Here is a 19,572-nt window from a genome sequence, read left to right as displayed (position 1 = left end):
TAGGTTTTTGTTCCTGCTGATGTAGGGTGTGTCGGGATGCCCGTTATTAAATGTTAACAACAATTTTTATTATACTCTTTTTAATAAAGAAAATACTTTGAGGCACACGTCATAGAATTTCCAATCTAGCGGCTCTTGGCTAAGCCATTATATTCAACCCTTTACAACACATTAACACATTTCTCACTTTCCATACTCGTGATATACATTACCCAAGACATGTGGCGTTCAATGATAACTGACCTTCAGTTCACATTTTGTTTAACAGCTGGACCGTTCTTTTGGAGCCACCCCCGGTTACTAGACCGTGCTTTTTGAGTGGCGCCTCTCTTTCCGACGGACAAGAGAGACCCCACCTTTCTCCCTCAGTCAATAAGGACACTTCAATCGTTTCCATTATGTATCTAAACTTTCAGCACATGGGCGTTTAGATCGCTGTTGCCAAGCAGATCTGACGTCACGTTTGCGGACATTGTGACGGAAGTTTGTCTCGGAACACTGTCTCAGACGGTAAGATCCTACTCCCGAATAGTCGGATCGTGTCCCTACTAAGGTTGCACAACGTTTCCTGCTATGATTTTATCATTAATACTCGTGGTTGATGCATAATTGTCAGATGTACATGTAGCGTGGCTGCTACTGAGCATTCCCGATTGCATGAATGTACGAAATACTTGGCCTAAACACGTGAAGGGAATGCACGTATGCATTACAGGCGGACGGGTGAAAAGGATTCACTGATGGCTAAGGCGGGGGGAGGGGGGGGGGGCAACACCATACTGAATTACTTAATTCAAGCATTATCGATGGAGAGCACGAACTTGTCAGTCATTTTCAACCACGTGTCCGGATACTTTTCATCTCATAGTGTATGTAGGATTATCTGGACACACGTTATACCTCGATTGATCCAATTACTATTGAATGGTGTAATTCCGCTTGGCTTACTCGGCTTGCACGTAGCGAGATTTATTTATGTAATATCAAAAGTAGCGTGATTTTTTCAGCTCATCTTGTTGCAGGCGTTTATAATGAAGGTATGCATGCACTTCAGTGTAGAGCTATGTATCCGTTGCAAGTCTCTCTTAGGGCCACATTCAAACACTGGTAAATGCGTTCTTAGAACGGTGAGACTTTATTCATTTTGCACAGATTCACATTACCCCCAGCTACAGTATTTGTTTATCCTGGATGTCATCAACGGTTGTTAAGGCAAACATATAATCGTATTCAGAGAACGGTACACTTTATAAGCAGTGATTAGTTCAGTCACGATGCAAGAATCTAATACAGTTATGTGGCTAAATTTTGGCTAGGTTAATACCCATGTGATATTCTACAATTATTATGTAAATGTTCTCTATTAGAAGCTCACTTATAAAGTTTATGCATAAAGTTAATATAATTAAACAGCAATCACATTTAGAAGGTCATATTTGTACGCTTCACAGAGATTGCGTGAAACGTGCACAACTACACATTCGAAGAATTCAGATACGAAACTTTCACATAGGCTCTAATTATGGTTTAAAAACGACACCAATAAGTATAAAAAATTCAACTTATACAAATTCTTCCTGACAAACTTTCGGTAGAGTTTGAAATCTTATTGTATAAAGGGAAATAAAAAAGGTTCCAATTGAAGGTCCCACAACTCAGAATCGGTATGCCAATCAGGCAAAATCATTGTGATCGCTGAAGCAATCATCTCACCAATGCACCAGGTTGAAGATATCCTTTTGGTGAAATATGGTGTCCTGCTGCGTGAAGAAGTCCGTAACTGCCACCTGCCCATCCTCATCCGACAGGAACTGTTGATCTTTCAAGGGCCTTTTTAAGGGACTGAAAGCGTGATAATCGTATGGGGAAAGGTTAGAACTGTAGTGCGGGTGTTCAAACGTCTCCCACTTGAGTTCGAGTAACTTCTGCGCTACAACATTTGAGATTGTCACGGAGGATCAGTACCTAGCACCTAGTTTTCGGAAGACATGCTGCACCATACATACTTTTCATTCTCTGAAGTATATCTGTCGGTGTTTCTCTTCGGCAGCCAAGAAATGAATAACAGAACATTGATCCTGTTCGGAGTCTTTTGGTAATAACGTCGCCATAGTTAACGTTTTAGAAAATAGCGCACGTACATTGGAAAGGCAGGAATGCTACAGTAATCCCTTGACTTCATGTCGGTGCTTAAATACACCCATCAGTGCCAAGCAAGGCTGCATATATGCTGCAGCAACGCTCGCAAATGAAAGCTTTTTGGTCGCCCTTTATGTAATCCGCCTGAAGTTATAAGACTAAATTCATTTCAGCTTTGCTGTTTGTCATCTTCTTCCGTGTAATTCGCCTTTTTCTGTAAGTACTGAAACCTCTTTTGAGTTAAAGAACCGGATGTCACACGCAGATTTGCCACATTAATGGTGGTAAAGTGCGTTGCGTAAGTTTCAGTTAATCTGATACTCAGATCATAAAGAGTGATGTGTGTAATACCCACAGAAATTGGAAAACAGCGTCTAAGTCGTTTTGTCTGTGCAAAATAACAACGGTACGTTGATTGGTAGCAATCCATCTGACGACTGAAGAACATGTAAAAGCGTAGCGGAGAGACACATTAAAATGATTTAATTCTTCAGTTTCTCCCCATGCGTTAATTCATTCAACAACCCACGGATATACTGCTGGATCATGGTATCCACTGGGAACAATATTTTGGCAATCAGACTGTTCGTCATCGTCAGGTAATCTGACGATGGTGACATGTCTGCTCTCCTAAATATTGTTACCGCTGGACACTCTGAACCAACAGGTTCAGTCACGGAGTGTTCCCTTACACAAAAATAGTGCTTGGTCCTGGCCCTTTATGCATTTCACTTGATATACTTAAATTCACAGTCAGACTTAAAATTTGCACTTCCAGTATTCCCGACAGAAACAGGATTACTACCCGTGACTCTGTATGATATAACAATAGTGCAAATGTGTTTCACTGGACCTTATGACTAAAGAAAAGCATTCCTCACGTTTATCTGCAGTTTATGAATTCTGTTTTGAGAATTACTTTGGTCAGTAAATTACAACGAAGTAAAGTCTATAATATGACCGCCTCGGGGCGTGTAAAATTGTGAAAACGGTATCCTTATAGCTGCGAAAAATGAAGTACCTCTAATTAATGTTAACATGAACTACTGCCTTAAAAGAAAGTCCCCTCTCAGGAAAAGACTGTGCGTATCAGTTCTGACGCCAAAAGCAGAAAAAGATATCTATTACTGCACATATGGTGACACATATTTCACGATTATGTCGTAAGCATCTGCCCTCAGTAAGGTAGTTGGAGACACACAGGTTGATTCTTATTAACGTTTAAGAACACCGGAAGCGACGTAGACGCAGCTGGGATAAGTAATTTAATATAACACATGAAGCCGCAAACGGCGAGAAATATCCCAGAAGTGGATGACAGATGAACCTCGGCGCACGTGCAACCCTTGAGCTTGCCAATCTTACGGTCGCTGGTAGGTGGAAGTGTTACACATGGGTACACAACGGTGCAGATTTCGAAATGGCTCTGAGCACTATGGCACTTAACATCTGTCATCAGTCGCCTAGAAATTGGAATTACTTAAACCTAACTAACCTAAGGACATCACACACATCCACGCCCTAGGCAGGATTCGAACATGCGACCGTAGCGGTCGCGCGGTTCCAGACTGAAGCTCCCAGAACCGCTCGGCCACATGGACCGGCTGCAGATTTCGACAATCTTTTGTAAATGTGATTTGTTGCAAACGTAGAAGCTACAAAACTACTGTCCTCGCTGTGACGAAGCAAACTTGTTCTTGTTTTGTGTTTCTTTCCTTTCGTCCCTTTATTTTTTGTTTACTGACTTTTTAAAGAAATCGTAGTTAATTTTCTGATAATGACGAAATTCGGCCGTTTACGTATAATTATTTACTTGTGACGCAAATAAAGCAGGTTTTTGTTGTACTGTAATTTGCAGTAACTAGTGTTCCCTCAAAGAAAACACAATTGTCTAACGCAATAAAAGAAATACTGAATGCCAGACAGAAGACTCGAGCCATGAGCCCCATGCGCTGACGTTGCGCTCATGGGCCTCGAGCCTCACCAACGTGAATACTCGACGTGGATTCGGATGATGCGGAGCGACCAACTGATGGGCTCAGCGCTGCACGTACGTTGACGTAGCTCATCTGGCGACATTACATGTTCAACATTTGCCATGTACATTTGGCGTATCTCCCAACACTTGCGACTCTATATATCTTATATTAAATTACTTGTCTTTGCATCTTTTAAGTTACTTCAGAGGTCTACAAACATTAATAAGAATCTTCCTGTGTATTTCCAAAGAACGTTGCCTCCAGGACGATTTTCGCTTGGTACGTCACATTTCGTATGTGTAGGAATATGCGCGCGGTAATCTACCTACTATTGTACTATCGAGCGAACATACGGGAGCAACAGCATGAATATATCCAGAAACAGCCGGTAATGTTCACTCCTCCCTCCCCTCCACTCTCTCCTTGTCCGTATGCCTTTCTTGCTCTCCCTTTTCCTCTACCTCTCTGTTTCTTTCTGCACTTAGTCCTCTCACCCTTTCACTCTCTCTTTTTCCGTCTCTGTTTTCTCAAAATGGTTCAAGTGGCTCTGAGCACTATGGGACTTAACATCTGAGGCATCAGTCTCCTAGAACTTAGAACTACGTAAACCTTACTAACCTAAGGACATCACACACATCCATGCCCGAGGCAGGATTCGTCACTGCGACCTGTCCCTTTTCTCCTCTCTCTCTCGTTCTCACTCTCCGTTTCTCTCTGCTCCTATTCCCCCACTCTCTCACCTTCACTCTCGACCTCACCCACTCTGTCCCCCTGTCTGTCTCCCTCTCCCACTCCATCAGTCTCTCAATCTCACTCTCTGCTCCTCTCAATCCATCTGAAACTAATGCACTCTCACTCTTCATGTTTCAGTCTCTCCATTTCCCTCTGCCCTATTCCCCGCACTTTTTCACCCTCACCCTCGATCTACTACCAGCTTCCTCTCTGCCTCCACCTCCCACTCTCTCACCCTATCTCAGTCTCTCACTCTGCTCCTCTTCGTCCAACTACAGCTTCTTCACTTTTACTCTCTTTCACCCTTCCTGCGCCTCTTCCTACCCCTCTCCTTCTCTCTGTCTTCTCTTCCATTTTTCTCCCCCCTTCCCATCACCCCCTCTCCTGAAGTGCACTCTCCACTCTGTCCCCCTTGCACTCTCTCCATCTGCCTCTCACTTTCACTTCTGCTCTCCTACTCCCTCCTCTCCTTCACTCTTGTTCTTCCTCATTGCACCTCCTCTCCACATGGCTTTAACTTTCTTACTCTCCCTGTGCCTTTCCCTCTGTATTTCTTCATATCTCTCTTTATCTGTTCGGAGCAAGATTTTATAATCTATCAGGTTTATGATAGTTACTGAGTGAAAAAAAGACTGAAAATTCAAATCCTGAACAGTAATTTCAGGGAATTCGTTAACAGTTAAAGAAGAATATAAATAAAAGAGGTACAAAAACAGTTTTCATTTCGAATAGCGCTATATTTAATATGACACCTTTAGACCCTGGTAAGGATCTGTATTAGAGGAGTACAGCTGAAGGCAGTAATGTTTGTGATAAGACATAGAAACGAGATATTGTTGCTGTCCTTTGGCTCATCGACGCTTGTAACTCTACGTTCACCATGAACTGTATGAAGGATGTAATCACTCCGCAGGTCAGCACTGATCAGTGACGTATCAGTTGGTAAGAGATAATTCGTACCCTCTCAAACCAAGACTGCAGACCATTGCCACCCCGACATGTTTCGATGTTTTTTAGTGTTGTGCTGTTATTTCTTGCGGTGCGTTCCGGAGATAAAGAGGCGGCAGCAGGGAATGGACGGCGCCTGCAGTGCGGGGTTTTAGTGCAGGGCCCAGGCTGGCTAGGCCGAGCTGGCCTGGCGCGTGTTGGGCGCTGCGCAGCACACCTGCTCCAGCTGCAGCCGGCGGCGGCCACTGTGCTGTGCTGTGGAGCCCTGCTCTGCTCTGCCACTGTGCAGCTTTACGAGGCGGCGGCCGCGTTACGACCCGCGGTGCGGCGCGGGGCTCCCCAATATCATGTTCCGTCCGGCCCGGCCAGCCCCACACCGGGTAATGGAGGCCCGCCGAAATGGGAGGCCCGCCTTGTAAACAAGCCCGCCCGGAAAGCGCCGCAAAGAACCCGGACCACCTGCCACGGCCGTGCAAAGTGGACCCAGCGGCGGCCGCCGGGGCTCTGGATCGTCCTCTACCTTGCACTCGCACACTCAGCCCAATCCTAAAGTGTAAGATATACAAGACCAGAAAATTCGACCTTTTTCCTATGACTCGGGATGCAGCACTCTGCGATTATATGACTGGTTATAGATTTCTAAAAGCTTGACGAAAGACAAATTGCGACATCAGCTACATTCGAGCACTGAAGTAAAACCAGTGGCCGCAAGTGAAAATGTATGCCCCATCGCGACTCGAACCCGGATTTCCCACTTAACCACTTTGGCTATCCAAGCATGCTTCCCGTTGAAACCGAGGTGCCATGTATCGCACGCTACAGACGTAGTTTCCCCTTCCCATTATCCTCAATGCTCACAGCCTCACCTGATGCCTGCAACAAGTCAACGAAAGAGTGTATCCACATTGAAAATATCATCATTTTCCATTAATACACATATATTTATATATGTGGTGTCTGTTCTTTCATACATTAGGGCACTGAAATAAATCCAATGGCGAGAACTGAATATTTGTGCAAGACTGGGACTCAAATCTGAATATCCTCACTTATCCCAAGTAGTCACCTTAACCACTTCGGCGACCCGAGCATGCTTCTGTCCAACTCAAATGCCCTTATGTCGCACTGTACATACGTAATGTCCCCTGTCCATTGTCCTCATTGCTCGCAGCCCCACCTGATTCCTATAGTCTGTCTGTAAACTCAAGAGCGAGCAGCGCTTCTGGTGGGGGAAGTGGTCTTTCCCGGAAAACACTGCCACTGGCCTACAGGGCCACCCAAAATCAGTTGCCCGTTACCTGTCTACCGGTGTAGTTCGGCATGCAGTGATGTACGTCGTTTCTGTTCGTGGGATCTTAGTTGCCAGTGTCAGTCAGTTGACTTTGTGTACTCACTGATATACTTCAGTATCCGGAAGTGATGGATAATCGCCCTGCATTGCAAGAAAATGTGCAGAATACGAAGGAGAGGAGGTATTTGCGGAGTTACGAGCATTCAATCGTCTCAACGTTATTACAGCGTGTGTTAACGAGGCGACACAAAAAGAACTGTTGGCTAATATTACCAGTCCCAATCAAAGGGGTGCAGTTTATACAAACGTCAGCCTCGCCACAATAGGACGCATAAGGAAGGAACGCGAAAACAAGGCGCATGGTTTACTGGAATCGCCGCGAAGATAAACTAATAATTTAGGGAAGAAACCCATCGATATAGACAGTTTCACAAAATCGGTCATTCGACAAACGATGGAGGACTTTCACATAAACCAAAAAATAGTGCCCTCATTACGGAAATTACTTACCCCAGTGAAACAAAAAATACATTTTCCTTGGCAGAAAGATGTTTTACACAAGACATTGCGTGAAATGGGATTTACCTGGAAATACATTTCAGACATGTTTACGAATACAGTGCGAATCGAACTAATACAATACACGAAATTATAAATTTCTGGTTACTTTTTAAACACTCTTCGTGTTGCAAGAATTGTTAAGTTTCAATGCAGCCCTTCAAAGAAAACTTCTACCTTTTAGTAGAAACACAGAGTAAGAACAAGCCTTAAATTCTCGAGATTGATTGCACTATATCTGGTTTGTCTTACGAATAGAGGAACATATATTCACATGAATAGGCATTCGGTATTATGTTTGTAATAGAATCCTGACTTCCGTTCTTATGTTAATATTATCTACTCTAGAACGTTGTGTTTCGAAAGAAGCTATCGTCTTTTGTTTTCCTTACACGCTTAACGCACTTGTCTAAAAATAAACGCAGCCGGGACGTATCTGTACACGGCGTCGCTACAGATTTAAAGCGCGCGCCGCGTCAGGGACGGTACTACGCTGTGAAACAGCCTGTAAAAGCACCCTGTGACGTAGCAGGGTAGGCAGAGTGGGGACTCGCTCCTTCGCTCTTTAGTTTACCGACAGACTATACAAGAGGTCGAACGAAGAGTACATCCACACAGAAGCTATCCTTATTTGCTGTCCAGGCTATGTGCGTTATCTGGTTTTTCGATCATGTTCGAAACAGCATGCACCACAAATATAATAAAAGAACTCTAGAGCTTTTTTCGCGGTAAAAATTTCTTGGTACGACAGAATATTAAGGTCGTTTCACATCAGCCGAAGCATAATGGTACGTCCAGATTTCATGGACAGAAAATTTTAACGTAGATAGGAAAACGATGTTGTCGTTTGCTAATTTGGGAAGTGAAGCTATTCTACACGCAAAAAGGCCAGATATTCGAAAATGTAAGATAACTGAAGACATGGGCTGAACACAACGGTAGGAGTAATTTAGGTGGTTTCAAGAAATCACGCCATAAAATTTCAGTATAATTTCACAAATAAGATATTTCGTACACATTGTAACCTCCCCATGAAATTTTGAAAATGACAATAATTAAATGTAAATGGACATCGTGCTAAGTGTAACCTCCCCGCAGAAATAAAAGAAAAGTTATTTAAATGAAAACGTGCGAAAGGTTAGTTCCCCACAAGATTACTGAGTAATAAACTCGACACAAAAATTAAGAAATGAACATTAATCATTAAACCCACAATAATAGGGCAGCATCGCTGACCTTATGCCCTGTGCAATAATTAATCTGATAAATTCATTCTGGGAGGAAAAGCATAGGAAATATTTTCTCAATTGGAATGATTCTTTTCTTAAAAACGATTGGTTTGAAAACAAAATTATTATTGGGGCATTTCTTGAACAAATTAATTACAATTAACATACATTACATTATCAGATGTGTGCAATGCTGCTTCATTACCTTATTTAACAATATACCTCGTCCCGAACCTTGACCAGAGACCCATGTCGACGCCCGCCGACTCCTCACACACGACTGTACCAGACTGAGTACAACTCGCAACTGACAACTCGCAACTGAACTCTCGCGCAGTCAAGCGCAGACTAGACACGATAAATAACTCTCTGGTCAGAGATTCTGTCATGCCTCGCCATCGCTGGTACTGAATACACACGCGTTTCATAACCCTCCACGGGGGGAGGGGAGGGGGGGGGCAAGGGCAAAAATTTGGCTTCGATGGTGAGTCATTTGGACTTGCCATGAGCAACAAATTTTTTCATAATTAATTAACTTTACAATTACAGCATATATACAGATATAGAATATGAAGTAAATATGGTGCACATGCACCGAGTACAAAACATATTAGGCAATAACAAAATGTGAGTACAAAACATATTAACAAATGACATAAGTGCACACGCACTGAAATTCAGAATATATCAGCAAATCACAAAATGTATATACAATAATTAGAAATCATGTTAGAAAAATGACAAAAGTGCACACGCACTGTAGTTCAGGATATATCGAAAAAAATGTATAAGTCATGAATACAAATCATGTTAGCAAAAATGATTTTCATTATGTTACAAGAATTAGGATAGGAAAGGGAAGGATTGCATCATGGTTGTAGCACTTTAGGTTGCACGCGGCTGCACTGAAAGTCCATATCTTTCCACAGAAGTACAACACCAAGTGAGACAATCTGAAGTTCTTTTCCCAGAAGTGTTTATCAGCGTAGCCAAGACACTGAAATGTCGTAGTAATATTCCATGTTATCATTTTGGCAGTACATCAGGTACACCAAACAGTGGGATCATAATAACGTCTCCATCGCTCATGGTGGTGGACAGCATGTCGTATCAACACCACGCTCTTACAAGGCACACCAACGAAGAATTAGTGCAAGACCAAATATAGTGCTCCATGATCAAGGGGATATACAGGACAAATGGATATTGCAGTAATTCAGGATAGTTAGGTCAGAAGGTGAATGACATTAAGTCACATACTAGTCTTCATTCGGAATTACATTAGTAGTTGCTGGCATTCAGTGCCCAATTATTGAACATTTCTGTACCATGTATGTAGTATTACAGAAAAATGTTCATAAATTGCTTTACAGAGAACATTGAAATTCATTGCCTAATTACAAATCATCATAAGTCATTTGTTTTACAGAGAACATTGAAATTCATTGCCTAATTACAAATCATCAGAAGTCATTCGTTTTACAGAGAACATTGATATTCGTTGCCTAATTACAAATCATCAGAAGTCACTCGTTTTACAGAGAGCATTGAAATTCATTGCCTAATTACAAATCATCAGAAGTCACTGGTTTTAAAGAGAACATTTTACAGAGAACATTGGCATTCATTCCCTAATTACAAAGCATTATCAATCAATCATTGGTCATCCCAATACAGTAATCAGTAGCATTCATTTCCCAGTTACAAAGCATTATTAATTAATCATTGGTCATCTCAATACAGTAATCAGTAGCATTCATTTCCCAGTTACAAAGCATTATTGATTAATCATTGGTCATCTCAATACAGTAATCAGTAGCATTCATTTCCCAGTTACAAAGCATTATTAATTAATCGTTGGTCATCTCAATACAGTAATTATTAGCATTAGCATTCATTTCTCAGTTACAAAACATCATTAATTAATCATTGGTCATCCCAATACAGTAATCAGTAGCATTTGCATTCATTTCTCAGTTACAAAGCATTATTAATTAGTCATTGGTCATCCCAATAGAGTAATCAGTAGCATTCATTTCCCAGTTACAAAGCATTATTAATTAATCATTGGTCATCTCAATACAGTAATTATTAGCATTAGCATTCATTTCTCAGTTACAAAACATTATTAATTAATCATTGGTCATCCCAATACAGTAATCAGTAGCATTTGCATTCATTTCTCAGTTACAAAGCATTATTAATTAGTCATTGGTCATCCCAATAGAGTAATCAGTAGCATTCATTTCCCAGTTACAAAGCATTATTAATTAATCATTGGTCATCTCAATACAGTAATCAGTAGCATTCATTTCCCAGTTACAAAGCATTATTAATTAATCATTGGTCATCTCAATACAGTAATCAGTAGCATTAGCATTCATTTCTCAGTTACAAAGTATTATTAATTCATCATTGATCATCCCAATACAGTAATCAGTAGCATTCGCATTCATTTCTCAGTTACAAAGCATTATTAATTAATCATTGGTCATCCCAATACAGTAATCAGTAGCATTCATTTCCCAGTTACAGAGCATTGTTAATTAATCATTGGTCATCCCAATACAGTAATCAGTAGCATTCAATTCCCAGTTACAAAGTATTATTAATTAATCATTGGTCATCTCTATACAGTAATCAGTAGCATTCATTTCCCAGTTACAAAGCATTATTAATTAATCATCGGTCATCCCAATACAGTAATCAGTAGCATTCGCATTCATTTCTCAGTTACAAAGCATTATTAATTAATCATTGGTCATCCAATACAGTAATCAGTAGCATTAGCATTCATTTCTCAGTTACAAAGCATTATTAATTAATCATTGGTCATCCCAATACAGTAATCAGTAGCATTCATTTCCCAGTTACAAAGCATTATTAATTAATCATTGGTCATCTCAATACTGTAATGAAATTATGCGCATAGTATTTATGCATTCATTATTCAAGTGACATACTATTCAGAGCTAATCAGTATTACTCAGAACTCTCTTAAACTGGTCTCATTATTTGGGACTGGTAACACATTTTTTTTGTTAGCAATGCATTGCTTTGGGTAATTATAGGAGAAAGCAAGAAGAGAAAAAAAATTGCTTCTGGGTTGTTCCTGTAAATGTAAATGTGTAACGTCATTCGTCATGAGTCAGCTGTAGCAAGGTTATGAAACAAGTAGAGTATATGTAATCACATTCATAAATGACATAGATTTAATGAACAACTGCATATAGCACATTAATTTCATAAATAATTTCTCGTGCAAAAATATATAAAAAAATGGATTATTAAGCTGAAAGAAGAAACGCATTTTATGCTGAAAAGTAGTGAACTTCGAATTAACAGGTAGTGAAATGTGTATAAAAATGTGTTCCATAGCTGTACATTCCAAAAGCTTCATTCATTATACTATGCAATATAACACCTGCTGTCAAAGCGAACTGCCACAAATACTTAAATAACTACATAGCATGAATACATTACTTCCACATTATCCTCATCTGTAAAGAAAAACCTTCATTATACATCAGTTCATTATCTATATTATCATAACTCCATTATTATCATCACCTGTAAAGAAAAACTTCATTATCCATAGTAGCATTGTTCTTCATCATTATTCATCAGCATTCATTATCATCTGCAAAAAATCACTTCATTACTTATTACATAACTATTCCTTATCTCTAGCATATTCCATCACTAAAACTAAGATGTGTAGTTCTGTCTGACAGCCTGCCTCAATCGCCTTGTATTCTGAAAGAAAAAATTAGTTAAGACTGCTATTCTACGATGTGTATAGTATATTCTTGTTAATGCTTGTTAATCCTGATCCATTTACTCTTCCTCACGAGGTTTGCATCTTCTTTCGATCATTCCGAAGCTGAAATTCCCATTTTTGTTTAATTTATTTCTTTCACGCATCATTTCTTTCTGAAATTGATGAACAAAGATTAATGTCTTGCATTTAAATCATATACTCACTAAATAATGATTGGTTTATGGTAACATAATTAAGCATACAGCATAACATGTCAGAAAACGTAATATGTCAAAAAAAAAAATAGACAGTGTTCAAATGCAAAAATGTACACAGAATATCACAATGCAGCAGCAAAAAAAAAAAAAAAATGTGAAACAGTAACGATGTTGAGATATCATAAGGCAAAATGTCAAAGTCAACTGGTGTTTGTTATATCTTAACTATTTCATAGTGCATACAAACAAAATATGAAAACAATCGTACATACATAAAAAAAAATGATGACAAGAAATGTGACCTTCTTTGTGTTCAGCTTGTATGTTGTGTAGTTAATAGAGGCGAGAATTAAAGACTTTAATGGAGAGAGAATTTAATAAAATCAATATGTCACTAGATAGCATTGCATAATTATTCATAAGATACGTAAGTTTCTCTGGAAAAAAATGTGCACAGTCTGATATGTAACGACAAGAAGAGCGACCTGCTAACCTTACCTTGCCGGGCACTTGCCAAGAAAAAATACGATAATCATCAATAAGTAGTCATGTGAATATAATTGCATAAGTGGTCATAAAATGTGTAAATTCATCTGGAAAAATATGCACGGTCTGATGTGTAACGACAAGAAAAGCGACCTGCTAACCTTACCTCGCCGGGCACTTGCCAAGAAAAAATACGAAAATCATCAGTAAGTAGTCATGTGAATATAATTGCATAAATAGTCATAAAAATTAGCAAATGGCATTATAGCATGTTAAATCATAAAGTATCTTCATTCAATAAAAGGCTTGATGTTTGACCAGTGGTGAGTGCCTTTGCATTTTCTAGTTCTCAAAGTTTCTACGTGTACAATATTGGGGTGAGGAATGCTGCGAATCCGATATGGACTTGCGTATAGAAGTTCAAATTTACTGCACCTACCTTTTCCTTTGTTGGATGAATAGTGTGTACGCACTAATATTTTCTGTCCAATGTGAAAGTCACGGCGTGTACAAACCTGTTTTTGCTTTCTTCTCCGGCGCTCTGCGGCACGTTTGATGTTGTTCAGCGCAATGTCGATTATTTCGTGGTGTCGTAATCGACGAGATGTAGGAAAGTTTACTAATTCTGTAATTTTGTTAGGTGGTTCAGCATTTTTCAGTATAACAAACGGAGATAGCATAGTGGATTCATTTAGAATGGAAATAATTACATCTTGGAATGTAAATATGTGTGTGTCCCAATCAATATGTCTTTTGTGGCAGTATATTCTACACAGTTTACCAATTTCTTTCATTAATCGTTCAGAAGGGTTCGAAGAAGCGTGGTACTTGGATATGTAGATCAGACAAATGTTTCTAGCTCGTAACATACGTGTCCATATAGCAGATCAAAACTGTGATCCATTGTCGGAAATTACTTTCAACACATGCCCTACATGAAATAGAAAATGTTTTACAAATGCTTTCGAAACAGTTTTAGCAGTAACTTTGCGTAGCAGAGTGAAGGTAACAAATTTTGAAGTGAGTTCAACAGCGACAAAGATGTTGCAAAAACCTCTATTAGTTCTGGGAATCGGACCAAAAATGTCTACAGCGGCCATATGTCTTAATTTAACAGGTGCAGTGGGATATAATGGAGGAATATGTGAAGTTGTGTCTGACTTAGCTTTCTGGCAGATTTTACATGACGCTAAAACTCGTCATATACGTTTCTCCATGTTGGCAAAATAACAGTTCTGTCTCAGTATAAGATAACATTTTCTAGCTCCATAATGTGCGTAACTTAAGTGAGTATACCAGATTAATTTGTTAACCAGTTCATCAGGAATGCATAATAACCAACTGTTGCTGTCAGGATGAGAGCGGCGAAACAGAATGTCATTGCGTACAGTGTAATGGTTTCTAATCGTAACATTATTCCTATCTTGCCAAAGGTGTTTAATTTCTTTCCACACGTTGTCTTTACTCTGCTCTTGTGCTATGTCTTGTAATGACGACGAAATAAAATTTTCAAATGCAACTTGTTGAATGTACAAGACGCTGAAATTGGCTTTGCAGAAGTTGGTTGCGATGTCTTGCCGATTGTGTGCCGGGAATGTGAACTATTGTAAAATTAAATTCCTGCAAATAAAGTTTCCATCTGCTTAATGTGTCGTGTGAAAATTTAGCTGAAAGTAAAAATTGTATCGCTCTGTGGTCTGTGTATACGGTGGTATGTCTTCCATAAAGAAAATGCCTAAATCTGGTAAAAGCCCAAACAACACATAATGTTTCCAGTTCTGTAACAGAATAATTTCGTTCAGCAGGTGACAGAATGCGACTTGCAAATGCGATGTTTTTAATTACTGTAGAGCCATCTTCTTAAATTTCCTGAAAAATATGTACGCCTAAAGCGGTGTTGGAGCTGGCGGTGGCAATGGAAAAATTTCTGGTAAGATCTGGGTGAGATAAAAGTGGTGCATTCAACAAAGCATGTTTCAGGCTCATAAATTCAGAATGTGCTTGCTTATCCCAGGACCAAATAGTGTTTTTACCTGTCAATTGGCATAATCTAGGTGTGTCTAAAGCAGAGTGATGAATAAATTTACGAAAAACGTTAATTAAGCCCAAAACACTGCGTAGTTGCTTCTTCGTTGTAGGAACAGTAATGTCACGTAAAGCTTGAAGTTTTTCCGGATCAGGCGCAATGCCTTCTGCTGAAATTACGTGTCCAAGAAATTTTATAGAAGTTTTGCCAAAATGCGATTTACTGAGTGAGATTAACTGTGAGTCTTTGAGCATGAAAAGTTTGCAACAGTTGTTCTAGAATCAGATTGTGTTCAGTGCAGTTAGCTTCTGCAATAAGAATATTGTCTACGTTCGTCGTGATTCAGTCTTTAAGCTCTGTCGGAAGTATTGTGTTCAAACCGCGAATAAAAGCTGCAGAAGAAATAGTTAAACCGAATGGTAATTTACAAAATTGATAACAGCCACCAAAACAGAGAAATGCTGTGTATTTTCTGCAATTCGGATGGAGCTGAATTTGCCAAAATCCTGATTTCAGATCTAATGTAGAATAGGTAGCAGTACCGTGAAATTTCTGTAGTAGATCCTCTAGTGTCTGTGGTCGATCTGTTTCATTAATAATTATGTCATTGATGTGACGTGAATCAAGTACGAGGCGAAGTGAGCCATCCTTTTTCTTTACAATATGGAGCGGGTTTATGTACGGACTAACTGCCGGTTCAATAATTCCTTGGTCAAGCATAGCTGGCAGTTCTTTCTTGACCTGTTCGCTATGGATATATGTAATGGGATAATGCTTGGCTTTAAATGTGTCGTGCTGTTTGACTTGAAATTCATACATAAATCCGGACATAGTACCAGGAATGTTGTCAAAAACTGGAGATTGCTGTAAAAGAATTTTGTGTAGTTGCGTCCGTTCGTCGTCTGCATTTGCACTGCTCTGCTTGACTTTATCAGAAATCATCTGCATTACATCATAGTCAGCTTCGTCTGGAGTATTATAGTTATGTACGCACGTATCTGTGCATAATGTGGAATTACAGTTTATGTTACGTGATACGGAAATGACCTGTGTGCGATTAATTGTTTGTTCTTCTGCAGATAGTGAGTGCTGAAATTCTATAGCAAATTGTATATTTTCATCCTTCAACATTAAATAGGAATTCTGAAAATCGATAATTGCGTCGTGTTGTACCAGAAAATTCGTACCTAGAATAACGTCTGTTGTCAATAAAGGAACAATCCAAAAATTTGAGTGAAATGTACGACCTGCAATGCAAAATGATAAATGTGTCTGTAATTTAACGTCTACTCCTTTACTCGATACTGCTCCTTTCACTTTCGTTTCGCCTAATGGTAATGTAGGATAGGTATTCTCTTTGTTACACTCGTTAAAAGTTTCTTCATTTATTACTGACATAAGTGATCCGGAATCGATTACTGCTGAAAATTTCGATGAACCAATTTTAATTTCGATGACAGGATGTGAAATGGATTTTTGCACAATTGGTCTTTCCTGCAAAAGAGTGTCTCTGATATCGTCAAAAGTAATTACATTTTCGTGAACAACATTCTGCGTGTCTAAAGTAGTGCTTGTGTTACTGGAAGATGCGATCTGTACAGTATCTAGTCAAATTCTATCTGACGTGTCATTATTGTCAGGACGATTCTGTGGCATTTCGACTATTTGAAATGTTCTATTATTTCTTCCAGACGTATTACGTTCTGGATGATACCTACTGTCTGGTTCATTCATCAGAATATGTTGTTGCTGATCATTTTGTTGCTGGTACGACCGACTGTTCATAAATGTATGTTGGTAATTATGCTCGTTGTTTTTTCGTCTCTCGTGATGGTCATTCCTATACGGTGCATTGCGATAGGAATTGAAGTACTGTGTTTTCTGCACGTAGTTATTACCTTGCTGGCGTGCATTACTATTTGTTGGACCTAAGACTATGCGTGCACGCGGCGAGACATTAAAGCTGGGCTGACCTTGTGCATTACATTGTTGGTTAGGTATGCTAACCGGCTGACTCTCATGCTGTTGCGGTGGAAAACTTCAATTGTTACCAAAATGTGGTTCCTGTTGCTGATAATTTTGATGATATTGATAATTAAAATTTTGCCTGTCATTAAAGTTCTGTTGGTTGTCGTTCCTAAAGCGTCTATTAGCTTTGCTATTGAAATTGCGTGGTTGATCGTAATTACTGTAAGTTTGTTGGCCTTGGTTGTTATATGAAAAATTTTTGTTCACGAAGGAATAATCTGATTGCTGCACTTCTAAAAGCTGCCACAGATCCCTGAATGCCGAAATATTTTCCTTTTGCTGACCCATTAAAAGTGACACTCTTAATGATGGTGGCAATTTAGAAATACATAATTGAATGAGTGCAGATTCACTATATGGTTCACTTAAATACTGATTTTCTTGGACCATGTGCTCAAAAAATTGCGTGACAGTGGAAAAATTTGAGTTCTTATAATTTGGTAAACTAATTAATTGATCTTTAATTACGCGCTGTGTCGTCTTCGACCAATACGCTGACAGAAAAGCATTCTGAAACTCTTCTACTGAATAGCATTGCCTTGCGATCGGTCTCATACAAGTTGCCGGTTCGCCTTCCAAAAAACTGCAAATAAATTCAAGTTTATGCGTAATGGGCCAAGTCGGTGGAAAAGCAAAGCTAAATTGTTGTATCCAATCCAGTGGGTGAATCTGTGTTCTGTCATTTTTAAACACTTTAAATTTTCTCACTGACAGAAAATGTTTGTAATCAAAATTATCGTCTCTGTATGATGGAACAGGTTCAGGATTGTAAGAGAATCTGTTGAACTGTGGTTGTTCGGAATCTAAGTCCCGTACTCTCTGTAGATTACCCAAATGAGTCTGACAAATGTTCGACAAGTGGCGTCTGCTGTGATGTGTTATTAACTGAAATATTTTTCATCTCTGTTACTTCTTGCTGTAAACTTGACAATTTTCTACGTAATGTATTATTAGATGAATCGATCTCATTGATTGTCTGCTGTAAATTTTGGAATTCAGGTGTTTGGTTAAACGAAATCGGTGCAGTATTGAGTGATTTATTGTCATTATTACTATCGATAACATCAATACGACTGGCCAATTCATCATATTTTTCAGTCAGTATTTTTGCCTGATCATCGTTTTTACTGTCAGAAGCATTAATCTGTTTTTGTAATTTACGTGTGGTTTCGTTCAATTTTTTAACGTCAGCTTTCACGACATCGGAATCCTGTGTTAGTTCTAATTGTTCGAATCTGTCTGTCACTGTCTGAATATCTGCTGTGTGTGTATCTGTTTTTGATTTAAGGTCAAAAATTTCATCACGTAATTCTATGTTCAACTGTTTGATGGTATTAATTTCGTCGGACACGGTAGCAATACTGTTGTCTACGTATGTTTTTGCCTTCGCAAACAATTTACGTTTGTCTTCTTGTCTCTGTGCTGTGATTGTTTCCATTACTTGACGTTTTACTTTATTTTGATCCTATATAAATTTGCGGAAACGCGTATAACTGTTTTGTATGTGGTGATTAAAACGTTCTTCAATCTGAGTGTTCTGTTGGTCGAATTTCGCGTCTGTCTTTGCATCCATTGCGCGCGAAAGTTCTACTGTCATTAGTTTAAACTCGTCGCGTAATTGTGTAACTTTCTCAGAGCATTGTTTACCGACTGCACTAATTTCGTCTCTAAGTGTTTCTGTTGTAGCTGTTTGCATGTATCTTAATTCCTGAGCAACAGATCTAATTTCTTCGCTACTTTTCCTAGCACAAGCCTCAATTTCCTCACGTAATTGTTCCTTAGTATCATGACACTGCGCGGCAATGGCTCTAATCTGTTCACTAAGCTGTCTGGAATTGTTGTCTAATTTTTCATTTAATTGTCTGGAATTGTTGTCTAATTTTTCATTAAGCTGTTGTTTGAGATTTTCGTTATTTTCATTAAGCTGTTGTTAGAGATCTTCTTTAAGTTGTTTGTGATTGTCGTCGTGTCTTTCATTCTGTTGTTTGAAATCTTCCCTAAGTTGTTTGAGATCTTCACTCTGTTGTTTGGAATCTTCCCTATTTTGTAGCAATATTGCTATAATTTGACCTAATGTAACATTATCTACTTTATTATCTGTGCTGTTTTATTGCATACCTGCAATTATCACGTTTTGTGTGACCATTTGGTCATTCTGCAATTTACAAAAAGGTTTGC

Source organism: Schistocerca serialis, chromosome 2 (genome assembly GCF_023864345.2).
Source record: "Schistocerca serialis cubense isolate TAMUIC-IGC-003099 chromosome 2, iqSchSeri2.2, whole genome shotgun sequence".
Taxonomy (NCBI): domain Eukaryota; kingdom Metazoa; phylum Arthropoda; class Insecta; order Orthoptera; family Acrididae; genus Schistocerca; species Schistocerca serialis.
Note: the sequence above shows the minus strand (reverse complement) of the source record.